Here is a 14,716-nt window from a genome sequence, read left to right as displayed (position 1 = left end):
TACTGTTTGTATGTGTTTCTTGCTGCATGTGAATATGTGTGATTAGTTTCTTGTTTTACAAGTCATGTGAATATGTGTTTGTGAAATTAGGTGCCAAATATGCCTAGAAATGTATCATGATCCTTGGTTTGGGTGGATTCTCATAATTCTCATATTGTTGATTATGATGAAAGTCTTTGAATGTTGTCATGGTATGAGAATTATAAATCACACATTTGACTTGTTATCATGATGATTTTTAGGCATATTTTGCTAAGAGTTTAATCACCTTTTTTGCAAGTTTTTACTACTTAGCTTAATGTTCCTTTTGCTTATAATTTTCATGCCATTATACCTTGCCCTACTAACCATTTCATTTCATGTTTCATATACCATGAGCATTCCACACTTCATCCCCTCCTTCATCTTATTTCTTGCACTTTAAATTTTATCAAGAGTTAGAATGTAACACTTAGGAATTTTGTATTTTACTTCATGCAATTTTAAATTCTTGCAAGACCATAGAATGTATCTAGGCCAATGATGTAAAGGACAATGGACTCTAATGATGTACACCGACACAAGCACCGACACATGCACACACATCACATAGATATTGCTAGATGTATGGCTAGGATATGCATGTTTAGATGTATGTTTAGGATTGAATGTTTTAGATGTATGTTTAGGATTTACATTTAGAAAAAATCAATTTTCCAAAAAAAACTTGAACAACATCACTCAAATCATTTTCACAATAAACCTTGGGATCCAAAATCCCATTGTATTTTCTCTTTTATTTTCTTAATCAAATTTTAATGAAAATTAATCATACTTGACTTTTTTTCCAAAAATAACTAATTCAACCTCACAATTTCACAATCTTATGCCCTTGAGGCCTCTCTCTCTCATTCTTCAAACTCCAATTTTCAAACTTAAAATCAACCAACAAAAACAAAAAATATTTTTGGAAGAGAACTACGGTGGATTTGATCCCTTAAACGGGTACGTAGGCAAGGAATCAAAATTCCTTCCATTCAAATAAAATAAAAATTCAAACGCTTTCTTCTGCCTCCAATTCTTCACTTAGTAAACTCTTAGGTGTAAATATCATTTTTCAAATAGCATTTAAAAATAAAGCGCGTGCGTAGAAAGTAAAGATGGTTCCTATAGGATACTATAGTCGTTATGGGTGCCTAACACCTTCCCGTAGCGAAAACAACTCCCGGACCTCGATTCTCAAGGGTTTTGCTTATTTTTTCCCTTCCCAAGAAAAAATGAGATATCAAAGGTTAAAAAGGTTCAAACTTAATCAATGTTTGACACCCGAAAACCAAGATAAAACATTGTCATCAAATTTACATGTGTAACTCTGTGACCCATGGCATAACTAACCTAAAAAAAGTTGCGAAAAAATAAAAAATTAGAAAGATAAAAAATCTAACTTAAAAATAAAGGACAAAAATAATCTAAGTATATACAAAATAAATTAATTGAATCGTCTTGTTGAAATATTGATGACTAAGTCAAATCTTCTCCACATGGATTGTTGTTTCAACTGGGCAACTAGTTAAACTTATAAAGTCAGTAAATAAAAGCAATAAAATGGGGGAAGTTTGCAAGTTTGATTAGATTGCACAAATTAGTTCAGTCGATTGAGGAAAATTTAAGGGTTTTTAGTGGCGATTAAGATTATTTGAATCCCATCTATTTTCTGGTTGGATTAATGCAAGAAATTATCCCTTATGAAATCAAGGTTCTTTTAAGTGGTTAGTTCCATGAGATCTAACATCCCTCCATATGTGAAGTAGCTCTTCTATCACCCTAAAGGTCATACATGCAATACAGGATATAGGGTTATCAAGCCTATAGAGATCAGTCAGATAGTTAATTATAGTGGGGAGTTACTCTCTCATAGGTAATTGAAACATAACCATAGTAGAGATTTCTAAATTGTCATCTAAAGGAAACATTTTTACTTACGAGTCTTAAAATTTCATCACACACACTTACTTGTACCTAGAAGATTAAATTGATAGGCATAACTCAATCTTACTAAGGGGAAATAATAAAGTTCATATGCAATGTTTCAAAATTATACCACCTCTGCAACTTATTACTATGTTTAATCACATTCATAAGTATGTCACACTCCTTAAGATTTGTGAAAGAATTAGGCATTTTACATATAAAAATTAAACATATCTCAACACTGAATTAATTCGATCCAACAAAGAAATATAGTTTCATCTTAGAACCTTAATAAATAGGTGTTTGGTTATGCATGGTAACTAAAGACAAATTTCAAAAGAAATAATACATATTCTAAGAACAAAGGTTGAGGAGAGACTCCTCGGTTGATGCTCCTAGAGTTTGCTTTCCTCTTAAACCTCCAAGTTTTGAATGACAATTCGTGAATGAAATCTCTTGTATTTATAGGTGTTATCAGTTGGGTTTAGGTTGAAAAACTGAACTTTTTCCCCAAACTTGCATGGAAAATATAGCATTTACCGATTTTTCCCTAGAACCGCATGTGCCCCCACACTAGAAGGCCCGTGCCCCACGCGTAAAATAGAGATTGTGTTCTTTGTTTTGCACACCCGAGGCGCATGGGGGCACACTGTGGGAATCTGGCTTCAGCTCCCAATGTGTTTTTGCCTTTTTTTATTTGTCTTTTCGAGTACTTTCTTCTTACGAATTAGGCTTGGGAAAGAATTCCTGTAATATCCCGCCTGTCAGTATCGGTATATTACCCGTTGATCTTGCCAGAGGAATTAAATTCATGGAAAGTAAGTTAAGGGATAATATTTTATGAGATGTCAGCTTTATACGGAAAAGTATCAGTGTCAGATTTAATACGTTTAAGGCAAGGGCAATTTGGTAATTGCATGTGAAATAGATATTTATGTGGGTTTGGTCCCAAAATATCTTATTATCCCTATCCTTTTCTCTCTCTAAGTTGGGAAGCAACTCTCTCTTCCTTCTCTCTACTCTCCATCGCCCTTCTCTCTTCTTCACCACCAATCTTCCCAAGTTTTTCCCTTCTCTTCCATGATGAGATTTCACCTTACACTCTCATGTTATCACAAGTTTGTGCAAGCTAGCTTTAGGTTGAATCACTTCTTTTCTCTCATGAAGTTCATCCCATCTTTCCTTCTTGAAAGAAGAATTCTTTCAAGATTGTTTATGAGTGAACCAACAAGGATTGTTAACAACTTAGCAAGCAAGAACAATTATGGCTTTGGTTTTGAAGCTTTGAGGTTATTTTGGAGTTAGGGTTTGAAGAGGTGATTTGAGGGTGATGTTTGAAGCATGGTCTTGGGCATGATAAGGTGTCTACATGAATAAGAGTTAAAGAGGGAAAAGATTTGAAGTTGGAATCAAGAATTAGGGTTTCAAGAAAAGCAAGAAGCAAGAGTTAGGGTTTGTTGGTTAGTAAGTTCAAAGATGGTTCGAGTGATGATTTCTTCATGGATATGGAACAAGGTATCTTAGTTTGCAAGAAAGGATAACAAGATGGTATGTTTTGATCAAAGGATTGCAAGTGGGACAAAAGCTAGAGTTTTGGCTTGTTGAGCTTGGAAATTGGAGCTGTCACAAGACCTTGATTAGGTGAGTTCCATAGATAGTTTTCCCACCCTTGGGATCATGATTATATCTTGTAAGATTAATATGAAAACTATGAAAAGTCTAGGGTTATGTAAATTGATAGTTACCCCATTTGTGTGTCATGCTTGCTTGACTTGGGAATACTTGCTAAGTTCATGTTTTACAGGTTTCTAATGATCCTAAGGGTCATATTACACTTGGAGATGCTTGGTTTGAGGTTTTTAAGTCAAAAATATCAATTTTGAGGTTGCTGGACTGTCACAACTCGCCACGATGAGAAAATCGCTCGCTAGGCGAGCTAGAAGGCAGAACAGGGGGTCCTGCTTGGCCCCAACTCGCCATGGCGAGTAAGAGCTCGCCTCCCACACAAATCACTCGCCTAGGCGAGAAACATAGTGGGAAAACCCATTGTTTTGTTCGCCTCAGGTCGTTTCGGCGTTTCGCGGGCGGTTTTTCTTATGCATTCTTTTAATAAGATAAACCCCTCAATCTAAGATCCTAAATGTTAATACGATAAGCATGGTAAATGAGAGATAATACGATAATAATCGGGTAGCAAGATATTCCTTAAGCAAAGGGAAAGAATTAGAGTCTCGACATAGTTGTCGAGAACTAGCATGTTAGCAAGAATCCCTAGAATGATAAGACGCGAAGTGTAATCTCTTCGCACATGATCAAGAATGACATAGCAAGCATGATAAGTCATGGTTTGATTAGTTAATCTCCCCACCATGATTAAGAATGTACATGAACAAGTTTAACTTTCATGAACGACAAGACCATGACAAGTATAATGTAGGTGGCATGTCTCTTACTATCCACACTAGGGGGATACAAGGGGTTCTCATAATGAGAACGATTCAAGCCGTAAGGAACCCGCATGTCACCGAGTAAACAAGATGTAGGTGCTCGTGTCTCTTGTTATCCACATCAGGGGGATACGGGAGGTTCTCGACTCAAGGGGAACGGTTCAAGCCGTAAGGGACCCGCACGACACCGAGGGAGTCCGATGTACGTACATCGGTCATGTAAGGGATTGTTCTCGGGGTTACTCCACCCGGGGCTCTCCGTAAAATGAATCAAGATAATGATTGTTTGTTCAACGCTAACCTAATGAATGAACTTATGTACGACCGTGCATGTTATGAATATGTTTATGATTATGCAAGAATGATTCCATGCACGATTATGTTTAAGAACAAGAGCACTAGATGCTATAAGTCAAGTTCAAGTCATGTATAAAACAAGTAAAGAACATGATACTGATGACGATCTTAGGTTTCCCCTAATCGTCCGGTTTAGATTCGTGTCATGACATGTTATGCTCAGGCCTCGATACGTAGAGCATACTCTTGGCGATGCGGTCCTAGATTTTTCCCCTCGGCCTCCATGACACGTATAGAAGTGAAGCCTATAACAAGTAAGATGAGCCTATGACGGGTCTAGCATGCACTACCGTCTGGGAAGCATGACCACACACGTATAATCAACCGCCAGGTTGTATTGTAGACACGTGGTGACCGTAGGTTTTCCCTGAAGTTACCTATAGCCTAGGATTTAGGGGAACTCACTGAGACATTATGTCTCATCCCAATCCTTATTTGTTTCAGATATCAGGTTGGATGGCAAGCTAGTAGCCGGATGGATATTTTAGCAAGAGCCCGTTCGTACCCTCGGCATGGAGAATATGGATATCAAGGATGCATTTATCTTATTTTAGACAAGTTGTGTTGTATTGATAATGTACGAATGCGTCTTTATTGTATATATATTCATTCGAAGTTTTAATGTTGTAAATTTTTAATGTATCCAATACTAAAGATAGCGTTCATGCTAAACTTCCTAGGTACGTTTAGTATGGGCGTTACAATTCCACCAACTTGTAATGTCTTTAGAGGCCTCTAGAATCTTCATTCATATTTTTCATCTCTTTACGAGGTGTCTTTCTTTGTTGAATTACATGATTTTTCGATAAAAACACCTATGTACCAAAACAACAGGGGTACTAGTGAAACTGTTTTTTTTTTAAAGAAACCAACATTTTCACCAACATTTTCATTTGAGTAGAGATAGAGATAGAGAGGAATAAGGGTTTGAAGAGGAAGAACAAGAGAAAGGGGTTGGAGGCTAGAGCTAGAAGAGAAATTCATCATCTAGGAGCTAAATTGAGGTTTGGGTTAGAGATTCTTGGTGCTAGAGGTAAGAGGGTTAGAATTCAACCATAATTCATAACTTTTCCTTTTTACCCATTTTGTCAAATTGATGAATTGAATCTAATTGTTGTAAATTCGTGCATAATTGTTGTTGTTATGTTTGAGAACATGATTTATATGATAATTGTGAGTTAGTATGTGAATTAATATGTTGAAATGCATAATTGTGGGTACTTTGTGTTCTTGAGCAAATTTGATGAAAAATGAGGTTGTGGTGTTGAATTGTGCATGAATCTGTGTTCATTAGTTGTTATTGATGATTGTTGAGCTGTTAAAATTGAATTGGTGTAACTGGAATCGTTGTTTATGGATTGGTGAGAAGATTTGTGGTTGTGTTGATGTTTTGGAGAAAATTTCATGATTTTAATGAAATGAGCCAATTTGGTGTTTCTAATGCATGATTCATGTTTGTTTAGATGCATTATAACTATTAGAACCCATAAACACTTTCTGGAACTTGTTTTGGTGAATTGAGGGATTGAAAATTGGATTTTGGGATGAAAATGGGTTGGAACCCGAAACATGATTTTTGAAATTCTGGGTAGGACGCTTAAGCGTGCTCACCAGCGTGCTGTAAGCGTGCAGACTCAGACTTACGGCCTTCTTGGACGCTTAAGCGTGTGTTGGACGCTTAAGCGTGCTGGGTTCTGTACAGCCATTTTTAACTTTTCATTTGTGAACCTTGGGACCAATCTGGACATTTTCTAACACTTCTTTTCACCTCTATAAACACTGTTTGCATCTATAATCCTACTGGAGTAACATTTGAATCGTATCGGATTGATTTTGAGAAATTGAGCTTGAAACTTGAAAATGGTCAAGAACACAGACTTTCCGGAACTTGATTCTTTTCAAGGAAACCAAGTAGGATTATACTTGAATAATGTTCATATGATTTTTAATGATGATTACGACTGGTTCCATGGATTAATTACTTGTTTTGCCTTGAAAACTTAGAATTTTGGAAAAGTGGCAAAAGTGAGACGAACTTCGTGATTTTTGTGAATTCTTCATGTGTGGCCGATAAATGCTTTTGTAACCTCTACTGCACACATATGTGACTTGTGAGAATACATGACATAGGCAATTGAACTTGTTAAATTGGTTTTGGTTCATAACTTTTAATATTTTCAAAGTTGTGAAATGTGAGACGAACTTGATGGAAAATGATTTTTGAGAGCCAATGAATCCTTTATGGAAAGTGGTTATACCTTCTGTGAAGATGATTGGTGGTGTATATATGTGACAACTATATGTTGCTTGAATTATGGATGTTGTTGGTGATTGTATATATGTTAAGTGGTGGTCGATGAGTCATAATTTAGTCTATTTTAATGCATTATTTAGTACCGTTTTATTTAGATTTAGTTTTATGTTATTTTAGTTTTATTTCCTTTTTTGAATATTTACTTCAAATTGCATTTTATTTTATTTTAGGAACGAATATATGGTGGAAGGTGTCTTGAAGCAAAAGAAAGAGGACTGGAGCAGATTTGGAGCAAAAATACGAAAGATTCGGAGACAAAAATACTCTCCCAAAAGTCAGAAGCTTGGCACGGCCCGTGCCAATGTTGGCACGGCCCGTGCCACCTCCCAAGACTGCTTTTGCTGCTTTTGCTTGAAGGCCAAGTTATCCTCTTTTAGTTTTACCGGAATGCCCTTATAGTTGCTTAGATTTTAAGTCAATTGTAAAGCTATAAATAGAGTAGCTCTCCATCACAAATATTCATTTTTGTTCTTGGAAATAATATGTGATAATTGTTTCTTTGAATAAAAGTTCACTTTTATTTTATTGTTCTTTTATTTTATGTTCTTCTTCTTCTTCTTCTCTTCCATGTCTACGATGAACATGAGTGAGTCGACTTCTTCTTGTCTTGGGATTATTGGATAAGTCTAATGACATAATCCTAATCGAACCAAGCTTTAACCCTAATTTCATGTAATCGTAATTTCTAATTTAGATTCATCGTAATTTCTAATTTATTATTGTTATTTTCTTATAGATAAAAATCCAAACTTTATTTTCAAAACTCTCATCTAATCGTTATTTAAAGTTAATTAAATTCATAACTCCCTAGCGGAACAATACTCTCTTACTACTATTACTTCGATAGACCGTGCACTTGCGGTTTGGCCTATCAAGTTTTTGGCGCCGTTGCCGGGGAGTTATTGCAATTTGATTAATTTTTTTTAAGGATTAGACTGGAAAAAAAAATCTTTTCCTTTATTTTATTTTATTTTATTTTATTTTATTTTATTTTATTTTATTTTTTCTTTCTTTATTTCTTTCTTTTTCTATTTGTTCTTTTGCCTTTAACTTCTTGGGAAGATAATAACGATTTGGCTAAGGAACGCTCTCTCAAAGAGTATGCAATTCCATCTTCGAATGAGTCATACGATGCTATTGTGTACCCAACGGTTGAGGACAATTTTGAAATAGAACCTGCACTTGTTTACTTAGTGCAGCAAAATCAATTTTTCGGATCACCCACTGAGGATCCGAATTTTCGTATTTCAACCTTTTTAAGACTCAATGGAATCTTGAATGCAAACCAAGAGGTCGTACGGCTGCACTACTTTCCTCTTTCCTTAGGGGGTAGAGCTAGTGCTTGGTTTCATTCATTGGAAATTGGTTCTATCACTTCATGGCATCAAATGAGACAAGCTTTTCTTTCCCGATTCTTTCCTCATTCTAAAACTGTTCAATTAAGGAATCAAATCATACAATTCACTCAAAAAGATGGAGAATCTCTTTATGATGCTTGGGAGCATTTCAAAGAAATGCTTAGACTTTTTCCCCATCATGGTTTAGAGAAGTGGCTTATTATCCACACTTTTTATAATGGTCTTTCGTATACCACAAAAATTTATGTTGATTCAGCTGCAGGTGGAGCTTTGATGAATAAAACTTACACAGCAACATATGCTTTGATCGAGAACACGACACAAAACGACTATCAGTGGACAGGTGAGAGAGACATCACTGCTTCTTCACCCTCTAAAAAAGAGGCGTATGTATGAAATTTCTTCCCTTGATCATCTAGCTGCTAAGGTTGACACACTCACACAAAAATTTGATAAAATAAATACTAGTGTTGTCACACCTGCCCTTGTATCATCTCCCTGTGAAGTTTGTGGTGTATTTGGCCATATTGGCATTGATTGCCAACTAGGTAGTGTTGTTAGAAGTCCTGAGCAAGTAAACTATGCTCAATATAATCAAGGGTTTACAAACAACCAAAAAAAATTTCAAACCCCTCAAAATCTTTTTGGACAACAAACAACACCACCCAGTTATGCAAACAACCAAAGAGTCCCTCAAAAATCCAGCTTGGAACTTTTCTTAGAAAATTTTATTATAAATCAATCCAAGCAGCTCCAAGAGCTTAAAAATCAAACTGAATTTTTGAGTGACTCTCTTGTCAAACTTACATCTAAAGTGGACTCCATTTCTACTCACCAAAAATTGCTAGAAACTCAAATCTCTCAAGTAGCCCAACAAGCGGTTGCTTCCTCTCCTACCACCGGAATCTTTCCATGTCAAACTGAAACCAACCCCAAAGGCCAAATAAGTACTATTACTCTTAGGGATGGTAAGCAATTAGAAGACTCCGTTGTCGACACTAAGAACAATGAAGGAGAGATAGGGAGTGACGAACCTCAAGGTGAGAAAGCCATAGGAGAGAATGATAAGTCACTTGTTTCACCATCCCATGAGCATGAAATTCCATTAACACAAGGGTTTGATGAGTCCAAGTTAGATGAGCAGTTTAGAAATTTTATTGAAATACTTCCAAACAAATTGCCACCTAAACTTAAGAATCTAGGAAGCTTTTCCCTACCTTGTGTCATAGGATCTGAGACTTTAGAAAGAGCCATGTGTGATTTGGGAGAGAATGTTAGTTTGATGCCGTTGTCCCTTTCTGAAAGATTGGGTATAGGATAGACAAACCACTTTCTTACCGTCAAGCTAATGACTCTAAACAAGCGCTTCGTGGGAGGCAACCCACGCATTTAACTGCTTTTATTTTGTTTGTTTTTCTTTGTTTTAAGTTGTTTTGCAGGTAATTGTCCACGTATGATTCGAGAAAAACTGAAAATTTTGAAGCCCCCGTGACCAGAATGGTGGCACGGCCCGTGCTAAGGTTGGCACGGCCGTGCCAGACTTTACAACACAAAGGAAGGCCAAAACTCCAGAATGTTGGCATGGCCCGTGCCAAGGTTGGCACGGCCCGTGCCCGACCTCTAGCCTTCTATAACCTCAATTTTTCTCATCTTATTCCTTCATTCCCAAACACAAACATCTCTCTACCTTCAAACTTCTCTCTAAAACTTCCATAACCATCAACCTTCAAACCTTCATATCTCCAAACCTCACCAATTTACACAATTCTTTCACCAAATCAATTCCAAACTTCATTCTAAACACAACCCACCAATCAAAAACAACTTTCATCCACCCTAACCCAATTTCTTCACCAACCTTCATCATTAAACTCTTCATTAAACCCCATCCAAACCACTAAACAAACCTTTCCCACACAAAACCTAACCTTAACCCAAACCAAAACCAAGTCAACAAGGTCAATGACATCCAAGAGGAAAGGAAATTAAAGTGGTGCAAGAAGCAATCAACAACCAACAATCATGGAATCCAATTCAAGGATTCCAAGCAAAGGAATAGGTATAATTCTCTAATCTCTAGAACTATCTCTACTTGCAGGTACCTCGATGTTAATGGATAGACTAGAAATAGAGGAACATGTGATTAGACTGTTGAATAACACAACCCTGTGCTTAGGTACCTTCAGAGGGTTATGGCTTGCACCATTTGGGGTAGAACCGAGTTAGGGAACACTAGGACAGATGAGCTCTTCATGCTATGGGCTATGCTATATAACCACCCTGTGAATATTTGTTTCTACTTGCTTGATTATCTTTCCTATGTAGGTAATAGGTCTGACGGTAAGGGAGAGATAGTAGTAGGTGGTATCATAGTTGTCAAAGCGGAAACGCGGCGCGACGCGCCCACCTCAAAAATTGACGCGACGCGGTATGCGGGCGCGACGCGGGGGCTTTTACATGACGCGGACCCTAAAACTGAAAATTATATTATTAATAAAGGACTAAGAAATTATGGAAAAAATTATATTTGGTATTAGTATAAATGAAAAATTAAAGATTATTAATTGTTTTTAGTACTAAATACTATTATACTTAAATACTTTTAATGTTAAAATATCATATTGTTCAAAAAGAACTATTAAAATACCTTAAATAATATACTTAAATACCATAATGCTAAAAAAAATACTAAAATACCTTAAACAATGTACTTAAGAAACAAATTAATTGTATATACTTATTAATTTAAAAACTATATATCATACTATATTTATTTAAATACTATATATCACACTATATTTTTTTATAAAGAGAAAAATAATATATCATGCTTTCTTCAAGAAAAATAAAAAATAATATATCATGTCATAATTTAAAAACAATATACTATACTATGTATTATTTATTATTCCTTTTAAAAAAAGTACTACTTATTACTATTAATTTAGTAAAACAAATTATTATTATTATTATTATTATTATTATTATTATTATTATTATTATTATTATTATATGAGTGTGACTTTTTTAAAATCACATTGGCAATTAATTATAAATATTTATTGATAAATATTATGAAAAACATAACTGAATGCCTACAAAACTTTACCGCATATAATAATAATAACCTAAGGAAAAAGAGCAGTGTAAAAAAAATTAAAACTGAATGCAAAAGTAATACAGCTGTGTGTTACCCACTGTATTAGAAGGAAAAGTACAGCTGACAGTTGTATTCTACCACAAAACCAAAACACAACACAGATCTACGCAGATCTTCTTTCTCTTTCCTCTTCCTTCACTTTTCTCTTTCTCTTTCTCTTTCTCTTTCTCTTTCCTCCCTTCTCTTTCCTCTTCCTCGCGTCATCTCTCTCCTGCAGATCCAACCGGAAACAACCAAAACACAGCTGTTTTGTGCTCCGACCCGGAAAAGCGGGCGATTTGACCCACTACCGCTCCATGTAAAGCGGCCGCGAAACCCGCTTTTGATCCGCTTTTCCCTAACGCGCGACTCGGTCGCGCTCTAACGCGCTAAGTTGTTTTCGGTCGCGCCGCTCCGCGATTGCGTCGCGTTTGGCCGCTATTGACAACAGAGGGTGGTATGACTACATACACAGCTAGGCAATTTGGAGTGGGTGAAGATGAGGGGATAAAACCAATTAAGGGAAACAATAGGATTAACATAGAGACCCTCACCTCTATGAACTTCATAAAACATCAACCGCCCATGAAAAATTCACTCAAGCTCAATGTGCCTATTTTGATACTACTTCCTAACCCATCTCGAACTAGCATCGAGGTGGAAGCAAATTTGTTGTATGTTGATGATGACCAGGTACATGAGGAGCAGAATCTTGATGAAGGAGAGGGTGCACACTTGCACCATGAGGAAGAACACCATGACCAAGAAGCCGGTGAGCTAAATGACAATGAATGATGTGCATGGATGCAAACCGAGGTTGAGAGAATAAGAACCGAGCAACAAAGGCAAGGTGTTGAATTATCGGGGCTAAGAAATGATGTCCAAAAGGGCAACCGCATGACACAAATGCTCCGACGAATGATGCAACACCTTCATCTTCAAGGTCCTCCTTATGGACCTCAATGAACAATTGCGAGCTTTCCTCTTCCTCTTTTCCCTTCTCTCTTCTCTCTTCTCTCTTTCTCTAACTTTCTCTTCTACTCCTTCTTCTTCTCCTTTCCTTTTCTTTTAATTTTCTTTTCTTTTGAATCATTGAGGACAATGCTTCCCCTAAGTGTGTGTGTGTGTGTGAGGGGGGGGGGGGGGGGGGGGCTAATAAAGTGTCTAGAGTCGTAGTGTTTCCAAACTCCCTTGAACTTTATTCTTTTGTTTTGTTTTTATAGCGAAAGGCATGATTAGTAGCTTGTTTTTAATGTAAAATATGGCATAAATTTCTTTGTTTTGTCTCTTCTTTAAAGTTTGTTTCTTGTACATGAAAGTGGTTTCTTGTGTTTTTTGTGTTCTTGCTATACCCACATCTTGTTTTATTGTCAAAGATCTCCAATGAGAAAAGCACCCAGTTGCAATCTTTGAGCAAGTGTATGAGTAGGTATTTTAAGGAGCACGTTCTATCTTTAGTGTTAACTTAGACCCTTAAAAGTCTTTAGAGTAAACGTAGTATAAGTTTGTGTGGGAAAATAATCAATTGTGCTTTATTGTTATATTCTCTTAATTGTTAAAGTTAAATGGGGCGGGAGAATGGCACCAACATGTGGGGGAAAGGACAATCCCTATCTTCCTAATTGTGGTGGTGACTCCCTAATTTGAACTTAAGTTCCAAATCCCTCAAATGAGGAAAATAAATTCATCAATGCTAGGGGGAATGGAAAATTACATCCAAAAAGACTTCCTAAGCGGAGATGAAATAAAAATTTTGCAGCACTGCTTTGGGTGATTTTGAATCTAGGGGGAAAGGACAATTACATCCAAAAAGACTTCCTATGAGGATAGATAGCCCCTAAGCACCTGCAGCCCCTTTGTGCTTAAATTGTTAATTTAATTTAATTTTAACTAAATTCCCATCACTCTTATATGAAATGAAGAAAGGACTTTTCTCGGTTACTTTAGCATTAAGGATAGAACCTGTTCCTCATAAAATCTGTCTTATACAGGAGCAAGAAAAAGGTTGACTGCACACACACACACACACTTAAGACTTGATGTTGGGTTGAATACGTTCACGAGGAATGTTTGAAATTGTGATTAGTGTACTTGAAACAAAACCTTCAAAGAGACATGTTGTTTTCAATTGCATTGCCATAATTAATCTTTTTGTTGCTGCTATGGCCATTGCCTTTTGCTTGAGGACAAGCAAAGATTCAAGTGTGGGGGAGTTTGATGAGTCATAATTTAGTCTGTTTTAATGCATTATTTAGTACCGTTTTATTTAGATTTAGTTTTATTTTATTTTAGTTTTATTTCCTTTTTTGAATATTTTACTTCAAATTACATTTTATTTTATTTTAGGAATGAATATATGGTGGAAGGTGTCTTGGAGCAAAAGAAAGAGGACTGGAGCTGATTTGGAGCAAAAATACGAAAGATTCGGAGACAAAAATACTCTCCCCCAAAGTCAGAAGCTTGGCAAGGCCCGTGCCAATGTTGGCACGGCCGTGCCACCTCCCAGGACTCCTTTTGCTGCTTTTGCTTGAAGGCCAAGTTACCCTGTTTTAGTTTTACCGGAATGCCCTTATAGTTGCTTAGATTTTAAGTCAATTGTAAAGCTATAAATAGAGTAGCTCTCCATCACAAATATTCATCTTTTGTTCTTGGAAATAATATGTGACAATTGTTTCTTTGAATAAAAGTTCACTTTTGTTTTATTGTTCTTTTATGTTATGTTCTTCTTCTTCTTCTCTTCCATGTCTATAATGAACATGAGTGAGTAGACTTCTTCTTGTCTTGGGATTATTGGATAAGTCTAATGACATAATCCTAATCGAACCAAGCTTTAACCCTAATTTCATGTAACCGTAATTTCTAATTTAGATTCACCGTTTTAACATGAATTAACCATTATCAAACTATAGAAGCGAAAGTGGAGGGTTTGATAATTGTTAATCCATCATCCCAAATATCAATTCATAAAGCGAAAGCGGAGCTTTGATATTGGAACAAGTGAATCTAGACAATAATTGCAAAGGCAGCGAAATAGTCTTTGCAATTATTGAGACATGTGTAGTTTCAATCCTTATAAGCTTCTTCTAGTAATCAAGTCAGCGAAATAGGCTTGGTTACTAGGGGTAAACTCTCGCCGAACTTTTATCGGAAA

The 14,716-nt window shown here is 36.2% G+C and overlaps 1 non-coding gene across 1 annotated transcript; it reads right to left on the bottom strand.

The window, feature by feature from the left end:
• Window positions 1–8,504: 8,504 nt before the first annotated feature.
• On the bottom strand, window positions 8,505–8,611 carry LOC146905329 (small nucleolar RNA R71). The gene has a single exon (XR_015020895.1). It is a non-coding gene; the product is annotated as a small nucleolar RNA R71 (small nucleolar RNA).
• Window positions 8,612–14,716: the final 6,105 nt, after the last annotated feature.

The sequence above is a fragment of the Medicago sativa genome, chromosome 7, assembly GCF_051527215.1.
Source record: "Medicago sativa cultivar Bolivia chromosome 7, Bolivia_mono, whole genome shotgun sequence".
In the NCBI taxonomy this organism is placed as follows: domain Eukaryota; kingdom Viridiplantae; phylum Streptophyta; class Magnoliopsida; order Fabales; family Fabaceae; genus Medicago; species Medicago sativa.
This window is presented reverse-complemented; position numbering and strand designations above follow the sequence as displayed.